The sequence below is a fragment of the Camellia sinensis genome, chromosome 12 (assembly GCF_055761805.1).
Source record: "Camellia sinensis isolate YWXY chromosome 12, ASM5576180v1, whole genome shotgun sequence".
Taxonomy (NCBI): Eukaryota; Viridiplantae; Streptophyta; class Magnoliopsida; order Ericales; family Theaceae; genus Camellia; species Camellia sinensis.
In genome coordinates this window covers 115,144,441-115,171,765 of record NC_138972.1, presented here as the reverse complement: position 1 = coordinate 115,171,765, position 27,325 = coordinate 115,144,441, and the positions used below count along the sequence as shown (strand labels likewise).

General features: G+C 45.6%; 1 protein-coding gene and 1 pseudogene across 10 annotated transcripts in view; one reads left to right on the top strand and one right to left on the bottom strand.

Moving 5' to 3' along the window:
• The window catches only part of LOC114286537 (ABC transporter C family member 4-like), a 573,165-nt pseudogene that overhangs the window by 319,289 nt on the left and 226,551 nt on the right, over positions 1 to 27,325 (bottom strand). The window lies entirely within an intron of this gene.
• Positions 1 to 27,325, top strand: part of LOC114289352 (serine/arginine-rich-splicing factor SR34) — a 243,136-nt gene that overhangs the window by 60,879 nt on the left and 154,932 nt on the right. The window lies entirely within an intron of this gene.

Sequence of the window (27,325 nt, the reverse complement as noted above, 5' to 3'; positions counted from 1 at the left end):
TAACTCTTTATACAAAATAAGCCCTTGGCTTGATTTACTTGTAATACAAAAAGATAACACAAAAAGATCTTCCAGCCTCTAAGCCTTCCAAGCTACGTCCTTGGAGGTGGCATATCACTAGAACCTGAAAATGATGTCCCATATAGGATGAGCCAAAGCCCAGCAGAGATATACTAAACCAAATATGAATAATAACTAAAACATTAACATTTGATAAATGGCTGACACTTATAAACCAACTTACAACACAATCCAGTTCCATGACAAATATGTACATGTTTCATTCCACTTTCCTTTACTTAATCAATTCAATTCATAAACATGACTCAGAACCTGGCCAAACAATAAACTGAGACCACATCTCATATTAAAAACATTTCCAATTATCCACAATTCGAATGAGACTACAACTCATATTAAAAACACTTCAAATACTTCAATTATCTACGTTGTGCAAACGTAATTAGAATTTCAGGACTTTCACCCTAGACACTCCGGCCAACTTAATTATCAATGGAGTCCATCCCCTATCTCCTCCCAAACGAGTTTGAGAGTTCATCCCCTATCTCCTCTCAAACCATGGAGTACATCCCCTATCTCCTCCCAAACAACATACATATACAATGTATTTAACAAATATCATATGCAATGATCAACCAATACACATATTCGATGTATTATTCCAACCGCCATATTCAATGACATATTCCACATGATTAGTTTCAGTTTTTCCTAATCAACATACAGTGTCTACAACAATCAAGACTATCCTCCACCGATAGCCCAAAGCAGTTATCTCTAAACGGATAATAAATTTATCAGACAGATAAAATCTCAACATTTTCATAGGTGAGTGATTAATTGATCCAACTACACCAATCAATCTCATAATTTTCCAATTTCATGGTTTCCAACTCAATTTCATATTTCCCCAAATTAATTATACAAATTAATTTATCACATTAATTAGGGCATTTCCTCCATTTTTGCACATATCAACCCTAAGGTTCAATTTCATCAATTTAATAACAATAATTCCATTTTCCAAGGTCTCGCATACACATGGAATTTAACATTTGAAAACCCCTTTTTATAAATTACAAATCAAACCCTAACTTTTCCAAAATTACCAAACAACACCACCTATCCAAAATGCTCAATATTTATGTTAAAACCCATAGAGAGGAGTAGGTTATCCCCATATCAAATGAAGAGACCAAAAGGAGAAGATGATGAAAACTCGAGATGCTCCAAATCCAAAGATTTTCGGATCAAAGCGAAGCTCACACCGAGCTCTAAATTTTATACAAAGGAAATAGTGTAGGAGAACCCTAGATCAAGAGTTCTTGTAGAGAGAAGTGGTGGTTTAGAGAGAGAGACAACCGTTCTAGGGTTTGAGAGGAAAAGGAGGTAAAAAAGTGATGTTTAACCCGCTGCTGTCAACTGATATATTCGAAGCTCGCTCGAGCGAAGGAGTGGTTACTCGAGCGACCAGACACAAAGAAACCTCGCTCGAGCGCACAAAGCCTCGGTCGAGCCAACAATTTGAAGCTTCAGGTCTGTAACCCAGAAGCATGCTCGAGCGAAGAAAAGCTCGCTCGAGTTCTTCGCTTGAGCGAAGACACCCAAAACATATAGCTCGCTCGCTCGAGCGAAGGAAAGCTCGCTCGAGCAAAGGAAAGCTCGCTTGAGCCAAGAAATGCAACCTTCAGGTCCAAAACTAGACGCAGATGCAAGCTCGAGCGCAAGACTTCTCGCTCAAGCCACCAGACACAACACTCAACTCTCGTTCGAGCGAAGGAACCCTGGCTTAAACTATTGGTTTAAACTTACTACCAACCTGTAACACACCTGCCCAATACATCCCAAAATTTGAATACTAGGAATTAAAGGACGGAAACAACATATACACAAAACCAACACCACGGAACCTAAGTCCAGAATACAACAATCAGTGGAGGGAAAACCGGGATCACTATAACCTTCCCCCTTAAAGAATTTCGTCCCCGAAATAAGTTATAAGTTTCAAAAACATGATTTCTCAATTCCCAACAATATTACAATTCAATATTCAACACCTTGACCCATTACCGGTCATCCCATCTCTTTTCAAGAGACAATTCACAATATAACTCAATATGCATTATCAACATGGTTTTCTTTGAATTTCAACAAATTCCAATACCGTATTCCTCCATTCCATAACATATTCAATGTTAATGATATACTTGCATTTCTACAATACATTCAACATATACAATGTTAAATTAAACTTCCATTTTCAAGGCATATACAATAATACTTCCATAAACCGAAACATATACAATATTTTACAACTTAAGACACATTCAATGTTCTTAAAGTTTATCAATACAACAAAATTTTCAATACACAGTTTAAACATTAACAAACAAGTCCGGATATTTCTCACAAACTTCCAACTCGCGTTCCCAAGTGGCTTCCTCAACCCCGTGATTTTTCCACAAAACTTTTACCAAGGGTATCGTCTTGCCTCGCAAGACTTGATCCCGCCAATCCAAGACCCGCACCGGCCTCTCCTCATACGAGGCATCCTCATCTACCTCTAAGTCGGTCCAATCCAATACATGCGACGGATTCGGCTCGTATTTCTGAAGCATACTAACATGAAACACGCCATGCACTCCGAACAACTGCAGCGGCAAGGCTAAACGGTAGGCAACCTCGCCAATCCTCGTGAAAGACCCTGCGCCCTCGGGGAAGGTACTTTACAGTTTGAGGATTCTTGCCAGATGCGCTGGCGAAAGGATCGGCTGGCGCTGCCTTGGCTTTTTGAACCTTTCCCGGTGCAGGGTTGGGAATGACAGGAATTGTCTGGGCATGACGGGGCCTATCCTGGTTTTCTGCCTGGCTTGAACCGCCTTTGATCGGAGCGGGGAAAGCATTATCTACAGCTTTGGTCACTATCACAGATGTTTGTTGCTTGTTCATCCCTCTGACTTTCAGAGCCTCGACTGCCCACAGCAGTTGCTCAATGGGGTCGGCATCTACCTTTGCCTTATCCTTTCCTCTGGCCTCAACCTGATCAAGGGTCGGGGTTGACGTTGGCATGTCGCGACTGTAGCTGGAAGCCACCTCTGGCTGGCTGAGCTCTATCACAATCCGCCCCAGTAGCGGGGGCTCCTGTGGTACGAAATTCTTGGCATACGGCGCCGCTGGCGGTGAAGCCGACATTCCATAGGCTAGGTCTGCCACAGACCTTTGGAGATCGCCTATCATCCCCATCAATTCGAAGGTGGTGGGCTCACGAGCCTGGTATAACTGGGGAGCCCAAACCGGGTGCACAACGGGCGACCTGGGCGGGTATAACATACTGATGCTGGCCTCACTCTGCGGAGCGGTCCCCTGCTCCAATGCAGCCGTCATAACCACAATTTCTTCTGAACTTTGTGCCACCATAAATCTTGCCTCAGCAAAGGGGAGACACTGGCTATTCTGTATCAACTCTGCCACTCTCTGAACTGAAAGAAAAAAAACAGACAGCATTTCAGCCCAAACTGATCAAACACGGGTGTAGCCACACAACTGTACCCTACTGCTGATCACTGTTCCCAAATTTCTGTTCCCAAAAACTGAACCCGATACCCGCAGATAACTGATTCTCATAACTGATGCTGATACTGGTATTCTCGGGTCTGATACTCAAACTTGCAAACTGATACGTACTTCCCTGTAGAAATACATTCTAGAAGCACATAGCAAGTAAAGAGAACAAAACACCCCTATGTTGGGGTAAGGTTTCCCTGTCCTATTTTGTCAGGAGCTAGGGTTTCACTACGCACACAGCGGTTTTCAAACAACCTAACATCGGGTAAGCAACCTGTCCTAACTTGGAATGGTCACTATGGATTCCGAATATACACTAGGTCGAATGGTCAAAAAGGGTGCCCTGGTAAACCAGGGTTTGTGTTCCCACACTGTCAGAGCCCATAGCCGGTCAGCCTTATGGACATGCCTTGACAAGACAAGCCTCCGGCAAACCGTTCAGGAATGGCAGATGGCAAACACTGTGTTCCTAGGCGCACCAATGCACATGACACACAAATGAAATCAAAACAGGATATCATGAGTTCGAGTCAAGCTCTCTAAACTCCCTAGCAGAGTCGCCAGAAACTGTAGACGCGCCCGCGTGGGCCTCATGCTACAGTTCGGACTCGATTTGTGTCGCGGTTCTTAATCTTGAACCAAAGAGTCCAAATCTGGCAAATCGTTTTGAGAAACAGATTTTTGAAAAAGTAGTGCCAAACATGGACTGCTTTGCCAGATACAGAGTCGCCACCTAAATATTTTTTAAAATGGGGAAATTTAGGAAACCCTGACTCGGTGCCGAAGGCCACATGTCCGTCATCACCGGAGTTGTCTCGGCTCGGGAGCTTGGGTACAATCGAGGAAGGTCAGCTATGAGCACCCCCTTTCGCCCAGTCCGAAGACCGGCCTCTACTAACCGTGATATCTCATTTTGAAAACGCTATGTGTTCTTATTCCATTTATTAGCTTAGAATTACTATGTTATGCGCGCAGCAAACAAGTATAGACTAGATTGCCTAATTTGGAAATAAACATTGCATATCCGTTTGGTTTGAAAATGCTTTGGAATTTGCTACTCGCAAGTAGGCTAAAAATGCGGATTTCAACGAGTCTTTCCAACTTAAACAATCCAGCCTTCACCCACAAGCATTCAAACAGTTTAACACATAAGCATCTAGCCTCATGGCAAGCATACTGTCATGGTAGCATTCACACACATGCGACATGCTAAAGCATTAAAATACTTACATAGTACTTCATGCCAAAACAAAGAACTTGTTAGCAAACATGCATGATCCAAGTCCATGTTAAATGCCTAATGCATCGCATACAAAATGTTGCTAAGATAGGCTCGGCTAACCTAGACATGTCATGTGAAAATGCACAATTATCACATATTCAGTTTGGAATTTGAAATACATATGCAGTTAGCATGATGTACCGAGCTCAATGTATGTAATACAAATGCATGGATGCACGCATGTATAGCATAAGGTATGCTAATTTAAACGTGTCCTAATACTAACCATTAAAGCGGGTAAGTAAAAGGGAAGAAAGAAGTGAGGTTGGAAGACATACACACCACCCACGCACACTTATTACAGATTTGTCCTCGCTCGGAGGGACCGAATAAATATTACAAATTAATTAACTACGCAAGCTAATTAATATTACAAATTGCCTAATTTAATTAACAAATTAAATAGACTAATTAAAACAGGGAAACGCCTCGAGAAGCGCGCCACCATGCATGGGCTGCCTCTGTTTTCCTTCCTTTCCTCCTCTGGAGGTTGTCAAAGCCCCAAGGATGCTCCCTTGGACAGAGAGGATCACCACCGGCTGATTGAAATTGCCACCGGCAGTGTGGTATGGCCATCGGCACAAAATTGAATCTGTCGGCAAAGAAATTGTTGCCGGTCGGCACATTACACTGCCGGTCGGCAGAGTATTCCTGCAGAACCTGCAACTCACAGCAACAGAGGGCAAGGCAAAGCATGGCAGCACAATTCAAGGCATGTATGCATCAACCATGTCCCTTATCATTGTAATGACTCAAAGGGGCATGTGCCTCGATTCTCGGACCACCAATCACGCACTTCCATGCATGATGGCCCAAAGAACCAAGTATGCAACTTTGATTTCAAATGTATGCAAACCAATCAAACAAAACTCCCAATCCCTATCACCCAAGTCAAGGGACAAGGAATGCATGCAAGATGCAATGCAACCTAGGCATACGAGCTAAGAATGCAACATGGCATGGCAAGGCACTTATGCAAGCATACAAGCATACATATGGCAATGCAAATAGATGGAAAGATGGACTTATGCATGAATTAGGCAGCTCTAATAAGGCCTAAAACGGTGGCCAAAGTGCTAAAGAGTGAGGACTAAATGGCATACACACACACATGCACATAAGGACCAACACTTAAGCGCAAATCAAGCAACATTCAAGCACACTTGAAAGAGGCATTCATGGACTAAAAGCATGCAACACAAGCTCTGAAAATCATGTTATAAAATGATGCCAAATCATATTAAACAAGACAAGTAAATGCATGCAAGCATGGTCCAAATACTTGAGGCAAGTCATGAAGCTTTGAAACATGTTTATCACAACAAACATGGCATGTATTAAGCAACCTAAAACATGTTTTTAGCACATAATATAAGGCCCGAAAGACCACTTAGATGGCTCAAAAACAAAGGCATGCAAAGGCACCAAAACATGGAGCAATGCTACACAAGCTTCCAAAGCATTAAAGAGGCATGCAAGGCAATCAAACAAGCATGGAAATGGGACTGAAATGGCATATAGAATGATCCCAAATCACCAAAACAATGCAAAGATGGCATGCTACACATGCACATACTCAAGGCCAACAAGCCCAAATACAAATGAGGTATATAATGCATGCTAAAATCAACCCAAACAACCTAGGACAGACCTAGAACATGGCAAGATAAGCACATAATCTTCACAAGACTAAGCCTAAAACATGCTCCAACAAAGGCTAACAACCTAAGGCACATTAAGGCATAAACAAGGCATTACATGGCAACTATGCTAAGCATGCATGGAGTTCCAAAACCAACTTAAAATCATGTTATATTATGGATATATAAGCATGAAAAACAAACCAAACATGCTCAACACACACTCAAGCATAGGCTTCCTTAAGAGGCCAAAATATGTCCTTTTCAAGGACAACAAGGAGAGGGGGTGGCCCTCTCCTTCTTGGGACTTCAAGGCATCATCTTCACCACTGAAATCCCTCAAGATTTCAGTGGTGAAGAGATCTCAACACCAAAATCCCGGAGTTAGCACAAAATGGCTCAAAATGAGACCTTTTGAGGCCTAAGGGTGGTCAACAACCCTCAAACAACAAAACACTCTTAATAAACAATAAAGAGGGCCTAAAAATAGAACTTTTTTATGTTATACAATAAGCACAAAAACGGCTCTAAGATAGGTATAAAATCAATGCAAAAATGGGGGAAAATGGGACTAGATTCTCACCCTTGATGACCTCTTCACAAATGGTGCTCCAATGGCCTCCTTGAGCTTGAATCCAACACCAAAACTTCAAAACAAACTCTTTAGAACCTCAGCTCCAAGGGGAAGGTGAAACACTAGGTGTTTGTGTGCAATAGTAAGACACAAAGCACCTAGTGAACAAAAGAGAGGGAAAGAGAGATAGAGAATGTATGTAACTCAAACCCTAGAACCAGAGCTCAACAATGGCTGTTTCTTGCTCTCAAAATATCTCTCCCTCCTCCTAGTCTAGAGACAAGCCTCTCTCTATATGTCTTGTAAAGCTTACAAGACAAGCTTTGCAAGAGGGAGATCCCTCCATACACTTGTATGGAGGGATGCAAAAGCAAGACAGCTGTCTAAAAATATCTGCAAAAGCAGATGAACAGCAATCGGCCGGCCAAAAATGCCATCTTGGCCAAAAAGAGTGCCGGCCGGCACTAAATAGTGCTGACCGGCAACAAATAGTGCCGGCCGGCAAACTACATTGCCGGTGACAGCAGACACCAGCCGGTGGCATCTAGCCACTGCCGGTGGTGGGTAGGGATGGTCTACAAGCCCTACCCTGCCTCTCAAAGGCAAGATGCAAGTGTTTGGTGCAAAACCAGACACTAAACGATCGAGTTCGGGGATCCCGAGGCAAGGCGCGCGAGCCGAGACCTCCGGGAACTCCAAACGAACACAAACATGGATAATCACCGAGTGTTCAAATGGTGACGTCCAAGTCTTGAGGACAGTAAAAAATGGGGTGTCTACAGTTGCCCCTCTTTGACAGAACTCGAAAGTCATAACAATGACGGGAGTGAATGTCAAAGCCCAGAGACGACCCATTTTTGACAAGGCCGAAGACTTAGACAAACATGCAAGACAATCAAGATATGCGCCCGAAGGCAGGGGCAAAATGCAAGACAATGCACAGAGCCGAGCATAACTTATGATCATGCAAAGAAAGCTGTAATGAAGCAAACATGCGACAGTTTTAAGCTAGCATACCAAACTACACTACAATGCAGAAAGGATGTAAGAGAATTATGGAATTCTCAATACATCTCACTCGGGAGATACAATACCTGTGCGGCTCGTCTGGTTGCACCAGCTTCAAATGAACCGTACATACAATATCGTGCCTGCAAAGAAAACAAACTTAACAGGTACAATATTGTTAGCAACATGCATGACAATGCAAGATGGATGCAAAACGATATGCAGTATATACAAAACAATGTATAAACAATGCAAATGAAGATGCAATGTAATTGAAACAATGCAAGCTACATGCGAAGCATTTAAATCGTGATCCAATCACGAACGGTTCGAAACCACACCTATGTCAAATAGATTGATGGAGATAACAAGTCTGTCTACCATAGAACGGTCAACTGAACTATGAGCATTGTAGACAGACGCAAGAACAAGTATTGGGTGGAATTGACACAAGTGGGGAAACGACCCGCTGGAGAAAGGACTACGATCCTAATGCCGGATGCAAAAATTACACTACAATGTAATATGTGAATATGGCACGCGGGCCAAACCAAATCTTGCCTAGGAAAGGCATGTACACATACAAGCCATGTGTAACACAGAAAAGGTGCCGCAACCCTCAACCAATCATATCAGCGTGGAATCGGCGCGATACACATGCAAAACTATGTTTTAACATGAAAAGTAAGGGCACATACCAGACCAAGCTCAACCTGGAAAGGCGCAAGCCATAGATGGAAGGTGATGCAATGAATGCATGCAATCTACAATGCAATATCTACAAATATGCAATGGAATGGATATGGATACAATGGATATGGCATACAAGCCAAACCAAATTTTGCCTAGGAAAGGCATGTATACATACGAGTCATGTGTAACACAGAAAAGGTGCTGCAACCCTCAACCAACATATCAGTGTGGAATCGGCACGATACACATGCAGAACTGTGTTTTAACATGAAAAGTAAGGGCACATACCAGACCAAGCTCAACCTGGAAAGGCGCAAGCCATAGGCGGAAGGCGATGCAATGAATGCATGCAATCTACAATGCAATATCTACAAATATGCAATGGAGTGGATATTTACAAATATGCAGTGCAATGCGACCTACTGGGGAAAATGCAATGGATGCATGCAAGCTACAATGGAAATGCATGACAATGCACTATGATGCAATGACTATGATTGCAACTTTCTCTATCTTACCAACAGGGTGATATACTAGGTTGGTTCAGTATCCAGAACTGAGGCGTAGACATGCCGCCTCAACCTATGGGGCTTCCATACAGATTTCAAGCCGAGGGTAAACCCCTGGGTATTTAAACCAGACTTTAGTCTCGGAACTCCCGAACCTTTGCGTTCTAGGCATAAGCCGTTCGAACTCTAGTTTCCACCGTCCCAGTTGGTCTTCTAGGAACTCATCGCAAACATAGGCAGGTGGCTTTACCAGACCACCGAAAGTCGTTCGGGCACGACGAACACCAAAGGAATTGCACCTTTAGAGGATTTAAGGTCTCCTAGACCGGAATGCAAAATGTATGCATGACAATGCATGTTTTTTTGAAATGCAAATGATGTATGAAATGCATGTTGCATGGAATGCGCGACAACACGCGGCTCTCGAAGTGTACGACAATGCGAACACTAAAGGTCTTACACCTTCCAAGGATTTAAGGTCTCCTAGACCGTACGTGTTTAAGGTCTCGCCAGACCATGCGTGTTTAAGGTCTCGCCAGACCGTGCGTGTTTAAGGTCTCGCCAGACCGTAGTATTGCACGACGGTATGATGCGCAAAATAGCGCAATGCGTTTAGGGAATGCGAGTGCACAGGACAGTGCGATGGAATGCATGCAAAATGCAATGAGATGCGCAAAGTAGCGCGAAATGGATACATGCAAGATGCAAGTGAGGTGCACAAAACAGTGCGATGCGCAAAACAGCGCGGTTGAAATACAATGCACAAAACAGCGCGACAATTTGAAATGTAACGCACAAAACAGTGCGACGATTTGAAATGCACAAAACAGTGCGACGGTTTGAAATGCACAAAACAGTGCGATGCTAAGTGCGACACGCATGCCACACGGAATGTAAATGGGCTTAACTGCGCAACAACGCACGTATTCCGGAATGCATGACAATGCATGGAATGGAAATGCAATGATGATGCATGAGAAATGTGCACGACAATGCAAAGGGGTGCGTGTTGCGACGCATGTAACACGTGCATAACGATGCAAATGTGTGGCGCATGACAGCGTGATGTACTGCACCGAAGTAGTGTGATGAACTCGTGAAACACACATGGGGCAATTTTTGAATTTAAAAGGATACAAAAAGGATACACCTTGCACGAATTCGAGTGCCATGTACTGGAGACACGGCCTGCGGTCAGAATGGAGGCCGGTTGAGCGTCGGAGATGCACTTTCTTGCACTTTCTTGAGCTATGAAGACCCAAAACAACTCAAATGGCCTAAACAAGGCTGTGGGAACATCACCGGCCGAAAGGGGAGGCCACCGGCTGGTCACCGGCATCAAAATAAGTTCATCGGCACAAAAAAGTGCCGGCCGGCACAAAACATTGTCGACCGGCAAACAGTTGCTAGTGCGGGGCAGTTTTGACTTTTCACCTTGGGTGTTATAAAATAGGGCTTCAAGCCCTATTTCCTCACTTCTCCACCGCCGAAATCCCTTGCTCTCTCTCTCTAGAGTGTTTCTCTCTCCTTTTTCGCCCGTTTCTTCGCGTTTTACGCCCATTTCGTCGTCGGATTCGCGATTTCCTTCGCGTTTCGGACATTTTCCACCGATCACATTTTCGTTTCAGTGCCTCGTTTGGCGTTCTAGCCTTTTCGGGGTTTGTTCCCCTCACTTTCCTCTTCATTTCTGTGCCTTTTCACATTCCGGCCTTCCCGGCCATTTCCGACCCTCTCGGGAGTTGACTTTTTGGTTGACTCTTCGTATTCCGACCCAGTTTTCCTTTTTCGGGCCATTTTCACATCATTTTCTACATGGCGGATGACATTCCACGTGGCGGGACTCCCCCGGACCACGAGATGGATCCCGGGGTCGAGCTCTTACCACTGAGCGAGCGCCCGTTCGACCCGGCGACCTACCGGCCGGCGATCCATGTTCTGCCCCCAGACGGCCTGCGTCAGTTCCGGAGCTTCGAGAGGCATGTGGCGCCTGAGCTACTGCTGCGTGAGCCTACCTCCCACCTTTCATTCGGCACTTCCGAGGTAACTCTTTGTCTTCTGCTTTACTTTCCGCAATGTAGGATACAAAAACTGTCATAGTTAGTTGTATTCTTTAACTGCTGAAAACTGACATGCCGTAGAGTGTAGTTGACTGTAAACATACATACAACTGATATCTGCTTGAGACTGACATATGCACACACACTGCACTAGCCCCGAATCATTCAAACACACTGCGCACACTGTTTTTCACTGCATACACACTGGCACCCAGTATTTGTCTGGATCTGTCAAACCTGCATGCATGCTATATCTGTTCTAAAACAGCCAAACATGTTGACACAGCACACGTATTTCACTGTAAGCACACCGGCACCCGGTATTTGCCTGAAACTGACAAACTTGCATACATGCTATATCTGTCCTTTGAAAACTGCATTTTGAATGTTGTCTTGCCACCGTTATCTTCTGTTTACAGGAGGGTTCCCATACCATTCGTAGGTATGGGAATACTGGTGCACGGGAGTGGTATGATGACCTCCCTGATGCCGTCCGACGCATCGTGGACTGAGCGGGCTTTGGCACCTTCTGCCGAGGGCTCTCCAGGTTGTCCACATGCAGGCCTCTCCTTGCTGCTCTGGCGGAGAGATGGTGGGACACCACCGATTCTTTTCATTTCTCTGCTGCAGGGGATATGACGATGGCCCCTCATGACTTCTCGATGCTCACAGGCATCGGGGTAGGGGGGATCCGATCCCTTTTGACACAGACATGGATGAGTGGACCGCCGCTCAGGTCTATCTACTGGGGGAGGCGCTACCCCTAGCTCGCCCAGGTTTCGTCCGATACTCCTGGTTCGAGGTCCAGTTTCGGGTCCAGCCCGTGTTGGAGGAGGAGGCGCAGATGACCCCGGAGGACGAGGAGAGGTATGCTCGCGGCTTCCTCATGTTCCTGTTCGGGACTACCATCTTCGCCGACCGGGCGAACACCGTGCCTCTCTGCCTTCTCAGCGCACTGGTGGACGTCCGGGACATTCTGCACTATGACTGGGGCGGCGCTGCTCTGGCCACCCTTTACGGGTACATGAACTCGGCTTCGCGCGGCAGCGGCCAGCTACTTGGGGGTTACTGGCGGGCTTGGGAGGTACACTTCTTCTCCGCTTTTTCATTTTTGTCTCGTACTTTCTGTACTCTGTACACTACACACACTGTAGTCTGCTTTACACTTGTTGTATACTGTACACACGGCACACACATACATTCTGCTTTACACTGACTGTACACTGCTCACACTGTACACTGCAAACAATACACTGCACAACACACGGCTCTGCTATTTCTGCTTTATTCTGTATATCCTGCTTTATCTGATGGCCATACTGACATCTGTTTTGCAGTTGTGGGTTTACGCCTACTTTCCTAGGCTTGCCCCCGTGCCAGTTGCGGAGACTCCCCTGGTCGTTCCCTTCTCGAGTCGCTTCGACGGGAGATGCACCCGGCGACCACGGGAGAGGTTCGGCTTCTTCCGCCGATATTTCGACACCATCACCCCCGCGGAGGTATGCTTTACTTTCAGTTCATTTAAGCTTCATTTTTCCACTGTATATTTCACTGTATATTTCAATAACAGTAGATGACAAACTGTCTGTCATTTTCAGATCACATGGCGACCATGGGCTCCTATGCCGGCGGCGATGCGGGGTCGGTTCCCTGGTGCGGAGGAGACCTCACGTTTCCGGATTTTTCTTGAGGGCCCGGTCTGTCGGGCTTGGTACCTGGGGGAGCGTTTTCTACGCCAGACCCTAGGGTTACCTGAGCAGATAGTCCCGGTTCCCCCTCTTGCAGACATGAGGGAGACCGAGGGGCTCACTACTGAGCAGCTGGATGATTACTCCATCGGCTGGGAGGAGGCCGGCTTCCGAGGCACTGGAGACTATCAGGAGTACGTGCGGACGTACCTGATGCGCCCCCTGAGCGGCCGTCGAGCAGAGGGGGCCAGGCCTGTGGCATCGGCGGCTGGGGCCGGAGCGGGAGTTGGAGTAGGGGCTGCGAGGAGGGCCCGAGTCCGTGGTAGGGGCAGAGTGCAGGGAGGACGGGGAGTTGGCTGGCCTGCCCTGCCCGCTGTACTGACTTTCCAGGGGCAGGGTGGGTCGACCTATCAGATCCCCTTCGCCCCTCCACCGGCTGGTCACGAGTTCATTGATGTCCCCGACTTACCTCCGGTACGTATCACTGCACTTCGTACAGTTATTCATTTCAGTTTACTTGATATTCCACAGAATATTGATGCATCTGATACTTTTGCAGGCTTCTTCTGGGTACACCCGTCAGTCGTTGGCGATGAATGCCTCGATGATGGGGATGCTCCAGCGGACATTTGATCTCCTGGCCCTCTACAGCATACCGGTATGTCCTTCTGACACTGGCCTCAAACCATTCATACACTGCTTTACATAATCTGACGCACGGCACAACACCCGATACACCGATCTCACAGCATCTGACACGCTGCATACACTGCATTCTGCACTGTTAAACTGCCCACGGCATTCATACACTGTACTTACACACTGCATTCTGCACTGACAAACTGCTCACGGCATTCCTACACTATACTCTGCATTGCATTCTGCACTGATAAACTGTCTACAGTATACTGATGCATTTCCCTTTTGTGTACTTTTTCAGCCTCCTTTCCAGATTCCCATGGCAGGAGTTGCTCCAGCCGGACCTTCTGTCCCTGCCAGGGGGAGAGATGAGGGGGGCAGGATATTTCCCCGTACCAGGGGAGGGCGTACTCATATCGGGAGTAGCTCGTGAGCTCCAGTCCCGGATGATGATGATGACGAGGAGTCAGAGGCGGAGGCAGAGGCGGAGTCCGAGTCATCGGAGGAGGAGACCGGAGACGGTTCTAGCTCGGGCTCTGACGACGACGCTGATGATGCTCCTGGACCCTCGTCCAGGAAGAGGACTAGGACGGACTGACGGCCCCCCGGAGTGCTTGACATGGATGCAGATTTTTGCTATCTTCTTCTTTTTTGTACTTTTCTTTTTGTTGGTAGATAGATTACCTTGTACTGCCGCAGGCAGATTTTTGTTTCCAAAACTTGTACATTTGAAAAGATAATGAAATGAAACGGACTTTTTATCTGAAAAAGTGTTTACACTTACGCATCTCATGCATTGCATCGCATCTCATCATGTTACACCTCAATGTAAATGAAATTGATTGGTTATCTAAAAATTGAACACTCGCACTGTAATAATCAGATAACTAAACAGCCGACGGCGAAATAACCCAAGCAATCCACTGCCTGATTCTGGACACACAGCCCTTGCTCTATTGGGGATTAATCTGTATACAGCCCTTAGCACAGCATTCGGTTCATCCAGCACACAGCAAATTCTAAACAAACGGCCCAATCTGACAGGACGGACCTCAAAGATGGAACCGGTTGGAGTCGAAACACGCTCAAATGTAGAGAATGGCACAGCATTCTTGAGCATAAATGATTTTTGAAATTGAATGAGGTTTTTTTTTTTTTTTTTTCAAACCGGGATATCGAGCCTACAACTGAACACAACAGGGAGGACTCAAATATAAAGGTACACGACCTAAACACAACGAGACACGCTCGGAAAAGACCTAAAACAAGGGTTGAGGTAAACAAAACCAACGACACGACACACAGACGCGTTAACGACGACGGGGGGGAACCTCAGATCACGAGGAGCCAGTTTCTCTAGGTATTGTTTCCCACCCTTTCTGATTTGTGATTCTCACATCACTCGGCTCTCAAGCTCGGATTTTTTTTTTCAAAACCCTTTTCCTCACTTTTCTCTCAACTTACACCTCTCTATTCTTCATTCTCTCATTTTTCATTCCTCCCCGGGGTGATTGATGGATAAATAGAAAGGTGTGGGTTCATGCTCAACACCGTTAGCTCACGGCTATTTCTTCTGACGGGTAGAGCGCTCTTCTGGCAAGTACGTCGATGACGGGGGAAAGACAGAACGCCTGGCTCGACTGTGCCACAAGTTCATCATTTTAACCATTCTTTGTTTTGCTTTCTACTAAAACAATTTTGATCAAAATGAGAGTCGGATTAACGTACTTGTTCGATTTTTGATTTGAAAAGCGTGCAAGTCAGGCTGTAAGCACTGGAAATTTTCCTTTTTGGGTCCAAGACAATGGTCCGATTTTGGAAAATGGAATAGTTTTCGAGAAAATAGTCAACCTCAGTAAAAATTTTCAAAAACTATATTTCAAAAATTTTCAAAAACTATTTTTCAAACAGTCAATGCTCAACGAGCATGGAACTTACTCTTCGAGATGCGCAACCTCGGATCGGAGGCAATGGAAAATTGCCCCTGGTTTGAAAGGGGGTGGGAGGCAACGGAAAGTTGCCCCTAGTTTGAATGGCGTCTCACGACGGCTTGTGACAACGGAAAGTTGCCCCTTGCTTGGGATGGTGCCGCAGCAATCTGTAAACAGTCTTCATTGGCGATGGTCGAACTCTCAGACACATAGATGACGAAGACGGTCACAACACATATATGGACACAATCACCTTGAAAGGTGTTGGCCACTGGACTTTGGGGATGAAATCGAAACCATTGCATGGACTGAGACGCTATGAAAGCGTTGGGGGCTGGACTTCATGATGAAGTTGCCTACGTATCCCAAACATGGGAATCAAGCCTCACGTAGTTCCGGTTAAGGTACACTCGGGTATTTTAACCTTCACTTTTTTGGCTCTCATTTTTGCCAAGGCGCCCAATGCGGGTTTTCGACCTTGCGAGCTTCTTTCCATTTTCTATTTCTTTTCCATTCTTTTTTTTTTGCTCTTCCTTTTTTCTCTCTTCTTTTTTTCATTTTTTTCTTTTCTTCTTTTTTTGTCTTTTTTGTATTTTTTGCTTTTCTGTATTTTTCTCTTGCTCTAACTTTTGCCTGGGTCGCCCTTCCGGGTTTTCGACCCAGCGAGCCTCTCAAAGGGTAAAAGTGTAGCAAGTCCATGCCAAATGGTTTTTTGAAATTGAAGCCTCTCTGTGTCTAGGAGAACGGCTGTTGCACTGATTTGCAGAAGAATCCATCAGAGTTACTCTACGAGCTTCTTCCGGCGAGATCTACTCCTTCTGATTCGGCTTGGGTGCTTCTTGATCGAAGGCTACTTCAAAACTGGCCACACGGGCCTTTCATGGTGTTTGTCCGTTGAACTTTCTGAACGTTCTGAACGGGTTCAAAGTTTGAACGGGTTGAATCTTGAGGCTGAGAGCGATCCTAGGCTGCACAATCTCAAGAGCGATTCCACACAGGTCTTCGCAGGGCCGCGTAAAACATTTGTTTTTGAAAGTTTTTAAGAAAGTGACAAATCGCTCGCACCGAAGATAGTGTGGAACCAATCTGGATCAAGCCAGGGTCCTTCTCAGTACTCACGCCGACAAGCATGATTTCATTCATAAAAAGGCTTAGCACGTCTCTCTTTCTCTCAAAATGATCAAAATTTTGCAAAACCCGAGGAATTCCTTCCTCTTCGTTTTTATCACCGCAGTGTTCAAAAGTTTGTTTTTTTTTGAAAAACTTAGGTTAATGCAATAAGTTTGGGCACACAGGAGAGCAGGCGAGATGTACTGTCAGCCCAATCAAATTCTCTGGTCCTTATGCTGAAAGCAAGCATGAAGTTGAGATAGCAACAGCTGTTTCAATCGGTTCTGTTGGTGCAACTGACCCCTCGGCAGAAACAGACTCAAGACAAAAACAGATAATAATTACAAAACAAAATGGTGTTCGGGACAACAACCCCAGAATCACCCGGTATTATATACAACGGGGAATGACTCGATACAACCAGACAGACCCTTAAGCAAAAAAGACCGACTCAAGACAAAGAGACAGACTCAAAAACAAAAGACTGACTCGACATCCAAGCCAGGATTTACAAAACTCGGTCTCACCGATGCTCAAAAATGCGTGCCAGACGCTTCACCCAAAATGTACCAAATGTTGCCCGCAGGCGGTTCGCTTTACATACTCGCAGTATCTGAGCCCTCGAAATCCAACAACTGAGTGGTGACGGGCTTGCCTGAGGTGGGTGGTAGGATAACCTTGTTATCAATCAAATCCTGCACTTCATGACGAAGGCGGGAACATCCATCGGTACTGTGACCGGACTGTTGATGGTAGGCGCAGTACAAGGTAGCATCATGGGTGGCGGGGAGATTCTTCGGGAGCGGCCGGGGCTCCAAAGGCTTAAGATGCCCATTCTTCACCAAAATTAGCAATGCCCTAGACAAAGGCATGTGGAGGTCGTGAAAGACCCTGCGCCCTCGGGGCAGGTACTTTGCAGTTTGAGGATTCTTGCCAGATGCGCTGGCGAAAGGATCGGCTGGCGCTGCCTTGGCTTTTTGAACCTTTCCCGGTGCAGGGTTGGGAATGACAGGAATTTTCTGGGCATGACGGGGCCCATCCCAGTTTTCTACCTGGCTTGAACCGCCTTTGATCGGAGCGGGGAAAGCATCATCTACAGCTTTGGTCACTATCGCAGATGTTTGTTGCTTGTTCATCCCTCTGACTTTCAGAGCCTCGACTGCCCACAGCAGTTGCTCAATGGGGTCGGCATCTACCTTTGCTTTATCCTTTCCTCTAGCCTCAGCCTGATCAAGGGTCGGGGTTGACGTTGGCATGTCGCGGCTGTAGCTGGAAGCCACCTCTGGCTGGCTAAGCTCTATCACAATCCGCCCCAGTAGCGGGGGCTCCTATGGTACGAAATTCTCGGCATACGGCGCCGCTGGCGGTGAAGCCGACATTCCATAGGCTAGGTCTGCCACAGACCTTTGGAGATCGCCTATCATCCCCATCAATTCGAAGGTGGTGGGCTCACGAGCCTGGTATAACTGGGGAGCCCAAACCGGGTGCACAACGGGCGACCTGGGCGGGTATGACATACTGATGCTGGCCTCACTCTGCGGAGCGGTCCCCTGCTCCAATGCAGCCATCATAACCACAATTTCTTCTGAACTTTGTGCCACCATAAATCTTGCCTCAGCAAAGGGGAGACACTGGCTATTCTGTATCAACTCTGCCACTCTTTGAACTGAAAGAAAAAAAACAGACAGCATTTCAGCCCAAACTGATCAAACACGGGTGTAGCCACACAACTGTACCCTACTGCTGATCACTGTTCCCAGATTTCTGTTCCCAAAAACTGAACCCGATACCCGCAGATAACTGATTCTCATAACTGATGCTGATACTGGTATTCTCGGGTCTGATACTCAAACTTGCAAACTGATACATACTTCCCTGTAGAAATACATTCTAGAAGCACATAGCAAGTAAAGAGAACAAAACACCCCTATGTTGGGGTAAGGTTTCCCTGTCCTATTTTGTCAGGAGCTAGGGTTTCACTACGCACACAGCGGTTTTCAAACAACCTAACATCGGGTAAGCAACCTGTCCTAACTTGGAATGGTCACTATGGATTCCGAATATGCACTAGGTCGAATGGTCAAAAAGGGTGCCCCGGTAAACCGGGGTTTGTATTCCCACACTGTCAGAGCCCATAGCCGGTCAGCCTTATGGACATGCCTTGACAAGACAAGCCTCCGGCAAACCGTTCAGGAATGGCAGATGGCAAACACTGTGTTCCTAGGCGCACCAATGCACACGCAATGCAAAGAAACACACAAATGAAATCAAAACAGGATATCATGAGTTCGAGTCAAGCTCTCTAAACTCCCCAACAGAGTCGCCAGAAACTGTAGACACGCCCGCGTGGGCCTCATGCTACAGTTCGGACTCGATTTGTGTCGCGGTTCTTAATCTTGAACCAAAGAGTCCAAATCTGACAAATCGTTTTGAGAAACAGATTTTTGAAAAAGTAGTGCCAAACATGGACTGCTTTGCCAGATACAGAGTCGCCACCTAAATATTTTTTAAAATGGGGAAATTTAGGAAACCCTGACTCGGTGCCGAAGGCCACATGTCCGTCATTACCGGAGTTGTCTCGGCTCGGGAGCTTGGGTACGATCGGGGAAGGTCAGCTATGAGCACCCCCTTTCGCCCGGTCCGAAGACCGGCCTCTACTAACCGTGATATCTCATTTTGAAAACGCTATGTGTTCTTATTCCATTTATTAGCTTAGAATTACTATGTTATGCGCGCAGCAAACAAGTATAGACTAGATTGCCTAATTTGGAAATAAACATTGCATATCCGTTTGGTTTGAAAATGCTTTGGAATTTGCTACTCGCAAGTAGGCTAAAAATGCGGATTTCAACGAGTCTTTCCAACTCAAACAATCCAGCCTTCACCCACAGGCATTCAAACAGTTTAACACATAAGCATCTAGCCTCATGGCAAGCATACTGTCATGGTAGCATTCACACACATGCGACATGCTAAAGCATTAAAATACTTACATAGTACTCCATGCCAAAACAAAGAACTTGTTAGCAAACATGCATGATCCAAGTCCATGTTAAGTGCCTAATGCATCGCATACAAAATGTTGCTAAGATAGGCTCGGCTAACCTAGACATGTCATGTGAAAATGCACAATTATCACATATTCAGTTTGGAATTTGAAATACATATGCAGTTAGCATGATGTACCGAGCTCAATGTATGTAATACAAATGCATGGATGCACGCATGTATAGCATAAGGTATGCTAATTTAAACGTGTCTTAATACTAACCATTAAAGCGGGTAAGTAAAAGGGAAGAAAAAAGTGAGGTTGGAAGACATACACACCACCCACGCACACTTATTACAGATTTGCCCTCGCTCGGAGGGACCGAATAAATATTACAAATTAATTAACTACGCAAGCTAATTAATATTACAAATTGCCTAATTTAATTAACAAATTAAATAGACTAATTAAAACAGGAAAACGCCTCGGGAAGCGCGCCACCATGCATGGGCTGCCTCTGTTTTCCTTCCTTTCCTCCTCTGGAGGCTGTCAAAGCCTCAAGGATGCTCCCTTGGACAGAGAGGATCACCACCGGCTGATTGAAATTGCCACCGGCAGTGTGGTATGGCCATCGACACAAAATTGAATCTGTCGGCAGAGAAATTGTTGCCGGTCGGCACATTACACTGTCGGTCGGCAGAGTATTCCTGCAGAACCTGCAACTCACAGCAACAGAGGGCAAGGCAAAGCATGGCAGCACAATTCAAGGCATGTATGCATCAACCATGTCCCTTATCATTGTAATGACTCAAAGGGGCATGTGCCTCGATTCTCGAACCACCAATCACGCACTTCCATGCATGATGGCCCAAAGAACCAAGTATGCAACTTTGATTTCAAATGTATGCAAACCAATCAAACAAAACTCCCAATCCCTATCACCCAAGTCAAGGGACAAGGAATGCATGCAAGATGCAATGCAACCTAGGCATACGAGCTAAGAATGCAACATGGCATGGCAAGGCACTTATGCAAGCATACAAGCATACATATGGCAATGCAAATAGATGGAAAGATGGACTTATGCATGAATTAGGCAGCTCTAATATGGCCTAAAACGGTGGCCAAAGTGCTAAAGAGTGAGGACTAAATGGCATACACACACACATGTACATAAGGACCAACACTTAAGCGCAAATCAAGCAACATTCAAGCACACTTGAAAGAGGCATTCATGGACTAAAAGCATGCAACACAAGCTCTGAAAATCATGTTATAAAATGATGCCAAATCATATTAAACAAGACAAGTAAATGCATGCAAGCATGGTCCAAATACTTGAGGCAAGTCATGAAGCTTTGAAGCATGTTTATCACAACAAACATGGCATGTATTAAGCAACCTAAAACATGTTTTTAGCACATAATATAAGGCCCGAAAGACCACTTAGATGGCTCAAAAACAAAGGCATGCAAAGGCACCAAAACATGGAGCAATGCTACACAAGCTTCCAAAGCATTAAAGAGGCATGCAAGGCAATCAAACAAGCATGGAAATGGGACTGAAATGGCATATAGAATGATCCCAAATCACCAAAACAATGCAAAGATGGCATGCTACACATGCACATACTCAAGGCCAACAAGCCCAAATACAAACGAGGTATATAATGCATGCTAAAATCAACCCAAACAACCTAGGACAGACCTAGAACATGGCAAGATAAGCACATAATCTTCACAAGACTAAGCCTAAAACATGCTCCAACAAAGGCACACAACCTAAGGCACATTAAGGCATAAACAAGGCATTACATGGCAACTATGCTAAGCATGCATGGAGTTCCAAAACCAACTTAAAATCATGTTATATTATGGATATATAAGCATGAAAAACAAACCAAACATGCTCAACACACACTCAAGCATAGGCTTCCTTAAGAGGCCAAAATATGTCCTTTTCAAGGACAACAAGGAGAGGGGGTGGCCCTCTCCTTCTTGGGACTTCAAGGCATCATCTTCACCACTGAAATCCCTCAAGATTTCAGTGGTGAAGAGACCTCAACACCAAAATCCCGGAGTTAGCACAAAATGGCTCAAAATGAGACCTTTTGAGGCCTAAGGGTGGTCAACAACCCTCAAACAACAAAACACTCTTAATAAACAATAAAGAGGGCCTAAAAACAGAACTTTTTTATGTTATACAATAAGCACAAAAACGGCTCTAAGATAGGTATAAAATCAATGCAAAAATGGGGGAAAATGGGACTAGATTCTCACCCTTGATGACCTCTTCACAAATGGTGCTCCAATGGCCTCCTTGAGCTTGAATCCAACACCAAAACTTCAAAACAAACTCTTTAGAACCTCATCTCCAAGGGGAAGGTGAAACACTAGGTGTTTGTGTGCAATAGTAAGACACAAAGCACCTAGTGAACAAAAGAGAGGGAAAGAGAGATAGAGAATGTATGTAACTCAAACCCTAGAACCAGAGCTCAACAATGGCTGTTTCTTGCTCTCAAAATATCTCTCCCTCCTCCTAGTCTAGAGACAAGCCTCTCTCTATATGTCTTGTAAAGCTTACAAGACAAGCTTTGCAAGAGGGAGATCCCTCCATACACGTGTATGGAGGGATGCAAAAGCAAGACAGCTGTCTAAAAATATTTGCAAAAGCAGATGAACAGCAATCGGCCGGCCAAAAATGCCATCTTGGCCAAAAAGAGTGCCGACCGGCAAACTACATTGCCGGTGACAGCAGACACCAGCCGGTGGCATCTAGCCATTGCCGGTGGTGGGTAGGGATGGTCTACAAGCCCTACCCTGCCTCTCAAAGGCAAGATGCAAGTGTTTGGTGCAAAACCAGACACTAAACGGTCGAGTTCGGGGATCCCGAGGCAAGGCGCGCGAGCCGAGACCTCCGGGAACTCCAAACGAACACAAACATGGATAATCACCGAGTGTTCAAACAGTGACGTCCAAGTCTTGAGGACGGTCAAAAATGGGGTGTCTACACCCGCCACCAAAACTGGCGACCCAAATCACGATACATCTTAGTGCCTCATGAATGCACCGCAAGGCGTGAATGGTGAAACTCTCGGAGTACTTCCTCTCGGCAAGGCTCCGACACAAATAAACGGTCTCGATACCTCACACTCAGGTCCGAATACACAGTCAAACCCTTCTCACCCTTCCCACTGGAGATCTTCTCTCGGAGGGATTCTACCTCAAGGTCACCTCTCTATGCCTCTAACACTTGATTCACAAGTGTAGGTTGCGCAACCACAGAAAACAAAGCCGCAGACTCAACAGATTCACCCAGAAGCAAATCAAACTCGCCAAGTGTACCCAACATTTCCCACTCCTGGATGGCTATGCAAGCAACATCACTAATGGATTTCCTACTAAGGGCATCAGCCACAACATTGGCCTTCCCCGGATGGTAATGCAACTCGAAGTCGTAATCCTCAATAAACTCCATCCACCTCTTCTGCCTCAAGTTTAAGTCCTTCTGTGTAAACAGATATTTCAGACTCTTATGATTCGAGAATACCTCAAACCTCTCACCATAAAGGTAGTGCCTCCAAATCTTCAAGGCAAAAATCGCAGCTGCTAACTCTAGGTCATGTGTAGGGTAATTCCTCTCGTGTATTTTCAACTGTTGCGAGCCATAGGCTACCACTTTCCCCTCTTGCATCAACACACAACCCAAACCCTCTCGTGAAGCATCACAATACACTGCATAACCCAAACCTCTCTCCGGAATAATTAAAACTAGAGCAGTGGTAAGTCTAACTTTAAGTTCTTGGAACGACTTTTCACAAGTCTCATTCCACACAAATTTGATCCATTTTCGCGTCAATCTAGTCAAAGGCGAAGCTAGTTTGGAGAAATCTTTCACAAACCGACGGTAATACCCGGCCAATCCCAGAAAACTGCGGATCTCAAAAACACTCTTAGGTTGTACCCAATCTTGCACTGCCTCTATCTTGGATGTATCAACAGACACCCCTTCCCCGGAGACTACATGGCCTAAGAATTTAACCTCTCTTAGCCAGAACTCACACTTCCCAAACTTAGCATACAGCTTATGGGCCCTAAGCAACTCAAGCACCACTCTCAAGTGTTCCTCGTGCTTCTCCTCAGAAGGTGAATAAATCAGAATGTCGTCCACAAAGACGACCACAAAGCGATCTAAGAACTCCCGGAATATCCGGTTCATCAAATCCATAAACACTGCTGGTGCATTGGTGAGCCCAAAAGGCATCACCAGAAACTCATAGTGGCCATGCCACGTAGGGAATGCCGTCTTCGGGATATCTTCCTCCCTGACTCTCAACTGATGTTAACCTGATCTCAAGTCTATCTTAGAGAAACAACGGGACCCTTTCAACTGGTCAAACAGATCATCTATACGGGGCATAGGGTACTTATTCTTAACCGTAGCCCGATTCAATTTCCGGTAATCAATACAAAGTCTCAAAGGCCCATCTTTCTTTTTAGCAAAGAGGGCCGGTGCTCCCCACGGCGATGTACTAGGGCGAATGAAACCCTTATCTAGCAATTCCTGGAGCTGAATCTTCAACTCACTCAACTCGGCTGGGGCAAAACGATACAGCGCCATAGAAATCGGCGCCGTGCCGGGTACTAAATCAATAGAGAACTCAATCTCTCGATAGGGTGGCAAACTAACAAGATTCTCGGGAAAGACGTCCGAGTACTCACAAACCACTCTGGGTAACTCAATCTGGATCTCATCACACTCACTACTCATAAAGCTAGCGAGAAAACCACTACGCTCACTCCGCCCTCGCGGATCATACACTGGTGGTAAAACACTACCAACCCGATCCCCCAAGAAATGAAAACCATCCCCGCTCAAGGTACATACAGTAACCCTCTGGCAGTAGCAATCAATAATAGCCCGGTATGACGATAACCAGTCCATACCTAAAATCACATTAAAGCCCGACATAGCCATAACTACAAAAGAAAATGGAAGCCGGCAGTCGGCGGCCTCAATATCACAGCCCCGACACCCTTGTTTCAAAATCATCTCACCCCTAACAGGTGATACAACACAAATAGGAGAAACTAACTACGCCAACTCCAACCCCAAGACAGATGCAAATGCAGTAGATATAAAGGAATGGGATGCACCCGCATCAATCAGCACATTAGCAACCGAGTTGCAAAACAAAAAGGTACCTCACACAATAGATAGAGTCGGTACAAGATCCTGCGCGGTAACAGCATACACACGCCCAGATGGCCTCTGATCTACCTGCTCACCTCTCGGAGCAAAAGACTGTTGTACAGACTGAGACGATGAGGCTCCCTGATTGGCCCTCGAGGCCTGAACAGATTGAGTTGGCTAATAACTCTGCCTCGACCCAGATGTGCCACTCAATTGCAGGCAAAACCTTTTCAGGTGCCCCGCTTGACCACACTGGTAACATGAGAGCGGCTGGCCTCTGCCCTGACTCTGGCTCTAAAGGCGACCCGAAGAAGAAGCTGCCCTCTGCCCTCCTCCCTTCTGCGGGCAAGCCGGAGACTTGTGGCCTAGCTGACCACATTTGTAACAAGTAAAGACTCTCTGACTGCCTTTCCCAAAGCCTGAACTCGGCACTGGAAATGTAGATCTCACAAAAGCACCCTGGGACTGCCGAGAGTTAGAACTCCTCTGCCTTCTACCGTCCCCCTGGCCATCCTAACTCCTCTTTGAGCTCCTCATCCTCTCCTCCTCCTCATGCATAATAATCTCCATATGGGCCGCAGCATCCACAAGGCGCCCATACTCTCGAGTCATGGACCCCGTAACTCTCATCTTGAGCCCGGTCCTTAACTTCTTCTCAAATTCAAGACAACAGTGTTCCTTAGACGCCATTAACTCAGGAGAAAACCTAGATGAGCTAGTAAATGCGGCCTCAAACTCGGCCACTGGTGTACTCAGCTGCTTGAGCTGACAGAACTGATCCCTCAACTTCTCCCTGACAGCGGGAGATAGAAACTTCTTCTGAAAGGCACCAATGAAAGCCTCCTAAGTCCCTCCAATACAACCTCGCACAAATTTCCACCACTGACCCGCGTCTCCCTTCAGCGGGAAAGACGCCAAGGTCACCTTCAAAGTCCCGTCTTCGATGCCAAATATCTCAAACGTCTTCGTCATCTGCTCAAGCCACTCATCAACCATCAGTGGCTCTTTAGGATCACCCACAAACTCGTCCGGATTAGTCCGGAAGAACTCCCTCTTCAAAAAAGAAGGCCCAACCTCAGTCACATGGGCCTCGACTTGATTCTCAGCCCAGAGAATGTCCATAGATTCCCTCAATGCTCTTGTCATCTCGCGGGCTAAGGCGCCCATGGCCTGTTGACCTACTAGCTTGGCCACATTGGCCTGACCAACACCCTCCTGCTGTGCCAGAATCTCATCCGGTATAGGCATCTCCTGCCTCCTAGGACTACCATGCCTACCTCCACGTCCTCGTCCTGACATCCTAATAAAGGTAACGAAGAACATTAGCACATTCACAAATGTGTTCACCCGCATCCTAAAGCATTGGATAACAATAATTCATTCCACGCAAGCACATAATCACATAAGCACTTATGAATTTCATTTCCGGATAATAACAGTCCCGAGGCGTTGCTAGGGTTCAGGTTAGAAACAACATTGATCAAGTGCTTTTCCAACAGGACTCCCAGAAACCCAAGGATCCAATCAACATCCTAGAAACTAAATCCCATATCCATATAGTCACATAAACATGCTATCACATAAATACATAACATTACACCTGAGTCTCTAACAAGCGAGACAAACCCATTGTGGTACTAACCACTTCCCAGGTACCCAAAGTATTCAAACCCGGTACGCTCTGATACCAAGTTATAACGCCCTCAAAATAAACCCATAACTCATACATTCATGATATAAGAAAATAACAATACATTTCATACATCAGAGTGTTTAGTACAAAAGTATTATATGTTGACAACAAAAGTAAATGCCCTACGGGCTTACAACTTTCCAAGTCAACACTTGGGTTCAACAAAACAAGAGTTCTAACTCTTTATACAAAATAAGCCATTGGCTTGATTTACATGTAATACAAAAAGATAACACAAAAAGATCTTTTAGCCTCTAAGCCTTCCAAGCTACGTCCTTGGAGGTGGCTTATCACCAGAACCTGAAAATGATGTCCCATATAGGATGAGCCAGAGCCAAAGCCCAGCAGAGATATACTAAACCAAATATGAGCAATAACTAAAACATTAGCATTTGATAAATGGCTAACACTTATAATCCAACTTACAACACAATCCAGTTCCATGACAAATATATACATGTTTCATTCCACTTTCCTTTACTTGATCAATTCAATTCATAAACATGGCTCAGAATCTGGCCAAACAATAAACTGAGACCACATCTCATATTAAAAACACTTCCAATTATCCACAATTAGAATGAGACTACAACTCATATTAAAAACACTTCAATTATCTACGTTATGCAAACGCAATTAGAATTTCAGGACTTTCACCCTGGACACTCCGGCCAACTTAATTATCAATGGAGTTCATCCCCTATCTCCTCCCAAACGGGTTTGAGAGTTCATCC